Raw genomic sequence first — 10,440 nt, forward strand, 5'->3', positions numbered from 1 at the left:
CGTTCGATACGCTTATGACCGTTATCGCAATCTCCGTCGGCTAATCGATCGAACGGACGATTGATAGCTACTACAAACGATCGCTTGACAACGAGAACTCTCGGTGCCGATCGCAGCGGCCATTTTCGTTCCTTTATTTTTCCGTCACCATTTTCTTAAGTGGGTTAGGCAGCGTCCCAGTCGCCTACTTGAACGAGCATTTCGTTCGCTGCGATAAAATTTATGCCTCGGACCGAGTGCAATTACCTTTTCAATGAGAGATTAGCGAACACAATGGCAACATAAGGCGGTTTATGAGCTGCTCAGGATTTAATGGCAGGGTAGTGAACTCGACTTTCGGATTCTGGTTTTGGGGACTTTATTTGGGATTCGGGGACTGGAGGATAGGGAAGTATAGAGATTTGGGAATATGGGGAGTTTGGGATATGGGGATTTGAGGAAGTAGGACTTTGGAGACTTGGGGAACTAGGGAATTATGGAATTGGGGAGTTATGGAATTGGGGAATTATGGAATTCGGGAGTTATGGAATTGGGGAATTAGGGAACTGGGAGTTATGGAATTGGGGAATTATGGAATTGGGGAGTTATGGAATTGGGGAATTATGGAATTGGGGAGTTATGGAATTGAGGAGTTATGGAATTGGGGAGTTATGGAATTGGGAAATTATGGAATTGGGAGTTATGGAATTGGGGAACTATGGAATTGGGGAGTTATGGAATTGAGGAGTTATGGAATTGGGGAATTATGGAATTGGGGAGTTATGGAATTGGGGAATTATGGAATTGGGGAGTTATGGAATTGAGGAGTTATGGAATTGGGAAATTATGGAATTGGGGAGTTATGGAATTGGGAAGTTATGGAATTGGGGAATTATGGAATTGGGAAATTATGGAATTGGGAAGTTATGGAATTTGGAATTTAAGATTTTGAAATTTGAGAATTGGGAATTTTAGGATACAGAAATATTTACAGGAAAAAACTTTATAACGATTATACTTATCTTTTACTGTTTTACAGTCATAATAGAAAAAATTAAAATTAGTAATGATTAAGTAAAATTCATAAAAGTACACCAAAAAATTGAATCAGACTAAAAGTACCAATTTGAAGGTTAGAATGAATTTCACTTATTTTCTAAATTGTGACACTTGTCACGAATAATATTGACACGAAATCATGTCAACGAATGCACCATGTTTATGTAACACGTCCCGATAATGATGTACTAATTGCGGAGCATCCTGGTAGCAAAACTCTCTTCTGTTATCGAGTCCAAACTCGAACAGTTAATTAACGAAAGTTTGCGCTCGCACAATAGCAAGGTTGAAGCTAATTCCAGTTGAAATTGTATTCTTAAGCAGCTATTTAAGAAACACACTTTGTTTCGAGGGTAATTAGTCACGGATCTTTTAAGTTGCGTGCCTCCGGCCTCGCCGCTTTATTACATAGTCCGTAGTGTCTGAACCGATTGGACGATTCGAAAAAACTAGCCTAGACAGGTTCTTCTCGGTTCGGAGCTAATTCAAGAGTAGCCAACAGATCTGTTTGGATTACGACACGAACATTGAAATTGAAAACAAAAACTTGGTTCTCCCGATATTTCCAAGCTTTCTGTAGAACTTAGTTTCAATGTGGATGGAAAATCAATTTTCTGAGAATATTCAAGGCGGAGGAAAATCCGGCTTACCTTTATTCTGCCACTCAGAAAGTTCCTCGCAAGATGAGTCTACTTTGCAACAATGCCTTCAGGGCGAAACAGAAACAACCTCCAAAGTCTGTTATCTATGAAACTCTTCGTATAATGCAGATGGTAACTATTTGCAAATTTTCTTTGTGTTTGCAAATTACTTTGTAACGTAAGACAATTTTGTCTTGCAGTTTATGTTGTTTCATTGCACTTAGACTTTTAGGGGATTTTCCTCGCGTTATATTGCCGCGGGTTAAATCTTCAATATGTGCGCAATATGTGTGTTTGTATTTGTTGTAGATTTATTGGAAAAAGTTTTGTCAAAAGTGACGTTTCCTGTGTGTTCTGAGATTTCGGCGATATATCGCGAGTGTTTCAAAGGATGAGCTTTGACGATAACGACACATACGTTTATATAAAATTTACTGAGTTATTGATTAAAATATAATGGATTGTACCCTCTCTTATAAGAATTCAGAGATATCGGCAATATATAGCGAGTATTTCAAATAATAAGTATTGACAAAAACGACAAGCACATGTGTCTAAATATTTGTTGTAGAATTATTAACAAGAGTTTTATAGTCTGTAACCTCTCCTATAAGAATTCTGGGATATCGGCGATATATAGCGAGTATCATAAATAATGAGTATTCATAAAAACGACAAGTACATGTGTTTAAATATTTGTTATAGAATTATTAACAAGAGTTTTATGGACTGTAACCTCTCTTATAAGAATTCTGCGATATCGGCAATATATAGCGAGTATCTCAAATAATGAGTATTCATAAAAACGACAAGCACATGTGTCTAAATATTTGTTGTAGAATTATTAACAAGAGTTTTATGGACTGTAACCTCTCCTATAAGAATTCTGAGATATCGGCGATATATAGCGAGTATCTCAAATAATGAATATTCATAAAAACGACAAGCACCTGTGTTTAAATATTTGTTGTAGAATTATTAACAAGAGTTTTATGGATTTTAACCTCTCTTATAAGAATTCTGCGATATCGGCAATATATAGCGAGTATCTCAAATAATGAGTATTGATAAAAACGACAAATACATGTGTTTATATAATGTTTGCCACATAGAATTATTAACAAAAATGAACTGTAACCTCCACTATAAGAATTCTGTGATACCGGCAATATATAGCGAGTATCTCAAATAATGAGTATTGATAAAAACGACAAGTACAAGTGTTTAAATATCTGCTATAGAATTATTAACAAGAGTTTTATCGACTGTAACCTCTCCTATAAGAATTCTGAGATATCGGCGATATATAGCGAGTATCTCAAATAATGAGTATTCATCAAAATGACAAGTACATGTGTTTAAATATCTGCTATAGAATTAATAACAAGAGTTTTATCGACTGTAACCTCTCCTATAAGAATTCTGGGATATCGGCAATATATAGCGAGTATCTTAAATAATGAGTATTGACAAAAATAACAAATACATGTGTTTCAACAATATTTGCTATCGAATTACTAACAACAATTGTATAGATTGTAACCTCTCCTACATGAATACCGAAACCGGCAATATATAGCGAGTATTTCAAATAATGAAACAAAAACGACAAAAACAAAAATTTTATTAAACTCTCACGACCTGAAGTCTCCCACAAAAATTCTAAAATATGGTTGATACATGTTTCTACTTCAAAATGCATCGAAAAATATCGACTCCCATTATTATGCTCCATGGTGCGATCTTGTTGGACAGGTGTCTAGCACCCACGTACACGTGGACACTGTTCCCGAGACAGGGACACGATGTTCCCTCGCCAACAGGAGAAAGTAAAAGGGACAATAGATATTCATTGTACGCGTTAGCAGGCTGTGAATCACGCGCGATTTATTGCCTTGACCGTGTAAGTACCTACGCGACGATCGAACAACGATTTTCCGTGTCGCCTTGTTTTCTCATCGTTCTTTGCGCCCTGTTGTCGTTCCGCGTCAAATTTTATCGCTTCTCGGATCACGCTCAAACGTTTCGCCGTTCGATCGAAACAATTTATCGGCACCGTGCTTCTCGGTAGAACGCCGTTTTATGGGGTCCTGATTATTTCCACCGATACGATCGTGCTCGCGTCGATTACCGACTCTCGATTTTATCGTGATAAATTTATTTGCGTTTCCGACCTGACCGACAATCGCCTCAACCGACAATGCGGTGTAGGCTGGCGATATATGGAATTGAGTCGAATCGATGGGTCACCGTATTGTCTTTCTCGACTTTCGAAATTTGAAGGTTTTCGTATTTTGAATTAGTAGTTGGTGAGGGAATTGTTAGGGTAGGAATTGGGGAGCTAGGGATTTTGGGATATGGGGATTTTGGGATGTGGGGATTTTGGGATAGGGGGATTTTAGGATATGGGGATTTTGGGATGTGGGGATTTTGGGATGTGAGGATTTTGGAATGTGGGGATTTTGGGATGTGGAGATTTTGGGATGTGGGGATTTTGGGATGTGAGGATTTTGGGATATGGGGATTTTGGAATCTAGGAAGTTGGGAATCTAGGAATTTTTGAATCTAGAGAGTTGGGAATCTAGGGATTTGGGAATCTAGAGAGTTGGGAATCTAGGGATTTGGGAATTTAGGGATTTGGGAATCTAGGAATTTTGGAGTCTAGAGAGTTGGGAATCTAGGGATTTGGGAATCTAGGAATTTTGGAACCTAGGGAGTTGGAAATCTAGGAATTTTGGAATCTAGAGAGTTGGGAATCTAGGGATTTGGGAATCTAGGAATTTCGGAATCTAGAGAGTTGGGAATCTAGGGATTTGGGAATCTAGGAATTTCGGAATCTAGAGAGTTGGGAATCTAGGGATTTGGGAATCTAGGAATTTTGAAACCTAAAGAGTTGGGAATCTAGGAATTTTTGAATCTAGAGAGTTGAGAATCTAGGGATTTGGGAATCTAGGGATTTGGGAATCTAGGGATTTGGGAATCTAGGGATTTGGGAATCTAGAGATTTGGGAATCTAAAGATTTGGAAATCTAGGGATTTAGTAAAAGTTCAAATGCTCTTCCTAACCATTCAAATATTTTAACAATTCTCATTCAATATTAAAATTCAATAGTAAAATGTCTTATGTCTTATTTATTTATTTAAACATATGAGGCCTAGTTTTTTCTTGTATCGATACAAATAATAAAAAAAGAGCGACGCACTTCTTATAAGCACCATATTCATGGTTTCTCCTAGTTCATTAACGTACGTTCCTCGTAATAATTAAGAAGCCACACCCAAGTGTGGTCTGGAATAATATTAGGCTACAGAAGAACATGACGTGTTTACCAACACATTAGAATCTGTGGTCAAACTGACACTCTAAATAGCTAATCATTTTTTACGTCAATATTCCAGCACACAAAGAACAATGATAGATTATGGAATCAAAACGATTATTATTATGAGAGTATTGCTCTTGATTTATTATGAGTTTGTAGTAATTAAAGATATAGGTTAGGAAGCGTTCTAACCTACGGAATTTCATGTTTGTTGAACGATTAGGTGCTCTAGTCGAACGAGTTAATCTTCCATGTTTGTTTGACTTAATCATTTCTCAGTTCTAACCTTGGTGATCTTCTTGTTAATTGAGAGTAATGTGAGGTGGGGTAATTAGTTTAAGTTATAGTAACGTTTGCAAGGTTGTACAGTTTCATGTTGTATTAGGGAACATTTTAGTTATAAAGTTTTTATATTTGTGTTTTACTTTCTCAGGTTTCTTAATTGTTAGATTTGTCAAGTTTTAGGTTTCCATAATTCCTCAATTCCATAATTGCCAATTCCATAATTCCCCAATTCCATAAGTCCCCAATTCCACGAGCTTCCAATTCCATAAGTCCCCAATTCCATAAGTCCCCGATTCCATAAGTCCCCAATTCCATAAGTCCCCAATTCCATAAGTCCCCGATTCCATAAGTCCCCGATTCCATAAGTCCCCGATTCCATAATTCCCCAATTCCATAAGTCCTCAATTCCACAAGCTTCCAATTCCATAAGTCCCCGATTCCATAAGTCCCTGATTCCATAAGTCCCCAATTCCATAAGTCCCCAATTCCATAAGTCCCCAATTCCATAAGTCCCCAATTCCATAAGTCCCCAATTCCATAAGTCCCCAATTCCACAAGCTTCCAATTCCATAAGTCCCCAATTCCATAAGTCCCCGATTCCATAAATCCTCAATTCCACAAGCTTCCAATTCCATAAGTCCCCAATTCCATAAGTCCCCAATTCTATAAGTCCCCAATTCCACAAGCTTCCAATTCCATAAGTCCCCAATTCCACAAGCTTCCAATTCCAAAAATCCCAAATTCCATAATTCCCAAATCCCTAATCTCCCAATTCCTAAATTCCCAAATTCTCAAACCCCAAATTCACAACCTTGAAATTCCCCAATTCCCAAACCCAAAAATGTCCACCCTCCAAACTTCCCTAACTCCCCAAACCCCAATACCAAACCTTCCAAACCCCCAAATCCCAAACTTACACCTCAACCTTCACAAAACCCAACTTTCAAAATAAATCTCCTCGTGATAAAATTTTCACATCAATGCACCTTGCACGCATCCCGTATACTCGTGCCTGCCCATCTCTGTTCTAGAATCACGAATCTCCCAGGCAATTTAAACGAAATGAAAGCTCTGCATCCGTAGAAGGCAAATGAACGCATAATTATGCAGAAATCGCTGTCACGATTCTCATTACTTAACGCTATAAGCTCTCGTTTTTGTTATTCGAACACGGTCGTTCGTGCCGATTCACAGAAATTAAGTCACTTTCGTTTCGGCCTGGTCGAACGGAATACTAACGACCACGTCCCGGGACCTGACAACTCTGACGTGTGTAATTTGTTTTATAACAGTCATCCCGATCCGTGTCAAACGGCGAGTAAATTGCCGAGTTCAAGTCGCGATATTCTCGTTTCTAAACGAGACTGCCTTTGGCCGGCCGATTCGGAAGTCAAGTAGGTCGTACGCCTGCTTCTAAAAGCATCCTCCTCTCTAACGGCGGTGCTAATAAACGTTCTAATTACACCGAGAACGATCCTATTTATTTTCTTTTCGAAAACGTTAATGGACTTTTTATACGCCTTTTAAACATCCTCTGTTATTCCACACGCCACGTTGAATCATTAAACTTCCCCGGAAAAATTTCTACTATTTCGTCACACTTGTTCTAACACCTTCATCTATCAATGTTTATTACCCCTTTTTTTTATGGATACACTTTCTAGTTGTTAACGAAATTGTCGATGAGTAACGGTGTAATCTTCTGCGTCATTTTCGTATGACAGGGCACTTTCATTGTTTCGAAATGGTGAAACCGTTCGAAAATTTCTCACGTGACATATCCTAATAGTATATATGAAAGCAAGGTAAAATATGTACATGTGCATTTTAATCATATATACATGTGGAATTCAATCATACATACACATATGTGGAGTTAAATCACATATGCATACATGTGGGGTTAAATCATACATATATATATGTGGACTCAAGTCAAACATACATATGTGTAGATATAAATGACACATACATACATGTGGAGTTAAGTCATACATACATACATGTGGACTTCAATCATACATACACATATGTGGAGTTAAATCACGTATGCATACATGTGGGGTTAAATCATACATATATGTATGTGGACTCAAGTCAAACATACATATATGTAGATATAAATGACACATACATACATGTGGAGTTAAGTCATACATACATACATGTGGACTTCAATCATACATTTACACATGTGGACTTCAATCATACATTTACACATGTGGACTTAGATCCACATGTATGTGGATGTAACAGAACATGTACTCACGTTCTTCATACAATAACAGTAGTCATGTGACACATACATACATGCATGATTATACACACATGTGGAGAGAAACACATACATGTGGATTTAAATCCACATATGTGTGTGGATCTAGTAAAACATGTACTCATGTCTTTCATACTATAACAGCAGTCATATGACAGTGTCCTTGAAGAAGTTCACTAAGGTATTCAGTAAAGTGTATGTGGATTTAAATCACACATATGTACATATGGATTTCAGTCGACATATGAATGTATTAAAACATTTACTCATATGATAGTCTTCATGAAGAAGTTCACTAAGGTATTCAGTAAGATGTATGTGGATTTAAATCATGCATACACACATGTGGATTTAAATCCACATATGGATGTATCAAAACATGTACTCATATGACAGTGTCCTTGAAGAAGTTCACTAAGGAATTTAGTAAAGCATATGTGGATTTAAATCATACATACATACATGTTCATTTAAGTCCACATATGGACCTATTAGAACATGTACTCATATGACAGTGTCCTTGAAGAAGTTCACTAAGGTCTTCAGTAAACTATATGTGGATTTAAATCATACATACATACATGTTCATTTAAGTCCACATATGAACCTATTAGAACATGTGGATTTAAATCCACATATGTATGTATCAAAACATGTACTCATATGACAGTGTTCTTGAACAAATCCAGTAAAGTATTTACTAACGTCTGAAACGCTATTCCAAAGGCTACAGCAAACGACTCAAAAAGTGCAGGTGCGTCAGAAACATATGAAGTGAAATAAATGAACTCACCGATTTGAAGCAGCTCGTTCTCTCAGTTCACCCTTCCTTCATTCTCGGCGACCCATTCCCGGGTTCCTCCTCAGCGCAGTATAAAAAACCGATCGTCCCCGCGACACTCGACCAGCTTCACGATTACGAATCACATGTGCCACTGAACTCCGACTTCACCAGATGATTTACCGAATAAATCGATTACCACGATACCACGCGCGTAGGTAGATCTGAATGAAAGCTCGATCGTCCGGACGATCGAGGCTACGACCGGCTCCACGTGCACGCGGTTCGACTACCGGTCGCGCTTTGAGGATCGGCTGATTGCGTCCAGCGTGGACGAGGAACTCGAAGAAGAGGGCAAGAGAGTAGGGAGCCGAGGCTGCTGGAACCACGTGTCGTCTCCCGCCAGGAATCGCGGTTTCACGCGGATCGAGAAGTTCGACACAAACCTTTGGGAATTTTATTTACAGGTGCGTTGATTCGAAACGAATTAACTGTACTGTCTGGCGGAAGAAACGCTTCGCGACGCACGGAACCTCGTGCAAAATCGGCGTACGCGAGCGCCGATCCACGCGGTACGATGGCCGCCTCCGTACTGAGCTACGGCGACCTTAAACGCCATTCGACTAATACCGGAATAGGGACGGGACCGGTGACGATAACCCCGAAGATACCGATATCTTCGCGGACGATTGCCTCGAAAATCGAGCGGATCGACTTCCTCTCGACAATCATTTTTATTTCGGTCATCCGAAATTAATTCGAACGTGATTAATCGGTTCTGGAAACCAGTCGTCAATCGATAATTATAAATGTCAGTCTATAATCGACTGATTGCAGGTTCTGATGGAAGTTTACCTTCGATGGCACGTGTTCGTAATTATTCTTTTCCTTCTATTTCGTCGGGTATTAATTTTAATTCTGGGTTTGCAGAAGGGAAATTGATTGCGATTATTAATCAATGTTTGACAATCTGCATATGTGAGCAAGCTGTGAAAATGTGCATATACATACATGTGTGCATATGCATACAAATGTATGCATGCATGTGAGTAATAATATACATACTCACATATGCTTGTATGTAACTATACGTACACATGTGTGCATGTACATATACATGTAAGTGCATGTGCACATGTGATCTTATATGGAGATGTATGCACTGAGGTTGCAATATTGTTCACATTAGGTGTCGATGCACACATGTAGATGCATGTATATGCATGCATGTGTATATACAAATAAATACATTCATGCATATACACATATGTATGGATATAGATACATGTACACATATGTATGGACTATATCATTGCATATACATATGTCCATGTATGCTTATACAAATAAATTCATACATATACACATATGCATGTATGGCTACATACACTACAAGCATGTGTATACATATAAGTACCTTCATATGTGTACATCCATGCATGTGTGTACATTTAAGTACCTTCATATGTGTACATCCATGCATGTGTGTACATTTAAGTACCTTCATATGTGCACATCCATGCATGTGTGTACATTTAAGTATCTTCATATGTGTACATCCATGCATGTGTGTACATTTAAGTACCTTCATATGTGTACATCCATGCATGTGTGTACATTTAAGTACCTTCATATGTGCACATCCATGCATGTGTGTACATTTAAGTACCTTCATATATGTACATCCATGCATGTGTGTACATATAAGTACCTTCATATGTGTACATCCATGCATGTATGTACATATAAGTACCTTCATATGTGTACATCCATGCATGTGTACACATATAAATACCTTCATATGTGTTCATCCATATGTACACATATAAATACCTTCATATGTGTACATTCATGCATGTGTACACATATAAACACCTTCATATGTACACATCTATGTGTACACATATAAACACCTTCATATGTGTACATCTATGTGTGCACATATAAATACCTCCATATGTGTACATCCATCCACATGTGCACATATAAATACCTTCATATCCACACATGTTCAAGCAAGCATAAAGATAAATTCTATAATATTCCATGAACATACCTAAACAAGAATATAAAAGAAACATAATCAGATGAATTGCA

General features: G+C 38.0%; 1 protein-coding gene across 2 annotated transcripts in view; it reads right to left on the minus strand.

The window, feature by feature from the left end:
* LOC100875386 (uncharacterized) overlaps positions 1–8,943 on the minus strand; it is an 80,896-nt gene extending 71,953 nt beyond the window's left edge. For both annotated transcript variants that reach the window (XM_076539324.1, XM_012291403.2), the window contains exon 1: positions 8,356–8,943. The gene's annotated coding sequence lies outside the window, so the exon portion shown is untranslated. The remainder of the gene's footprint in view (positions 1–8,355) is intronic.
* Between the last annotated feature and the right edge of the window lie 1,497 nt (positions 8,944–10,440).

Source organism: Megachile rotundata, chromosome 13 (genome assembly GCF_050947335.1).
Source record: "Megachile rotundata isolate GNS110a chromosome 13, iyMegRotu1, whole genome shotgun sequence".
In the NCBI taxonomy this organism is placed as follows: Eukaryota; Metazoa; Arthropoda; class Insecta; order Hymenoptera; family Megachilidae; genus Megachile; species Megachile rotundata.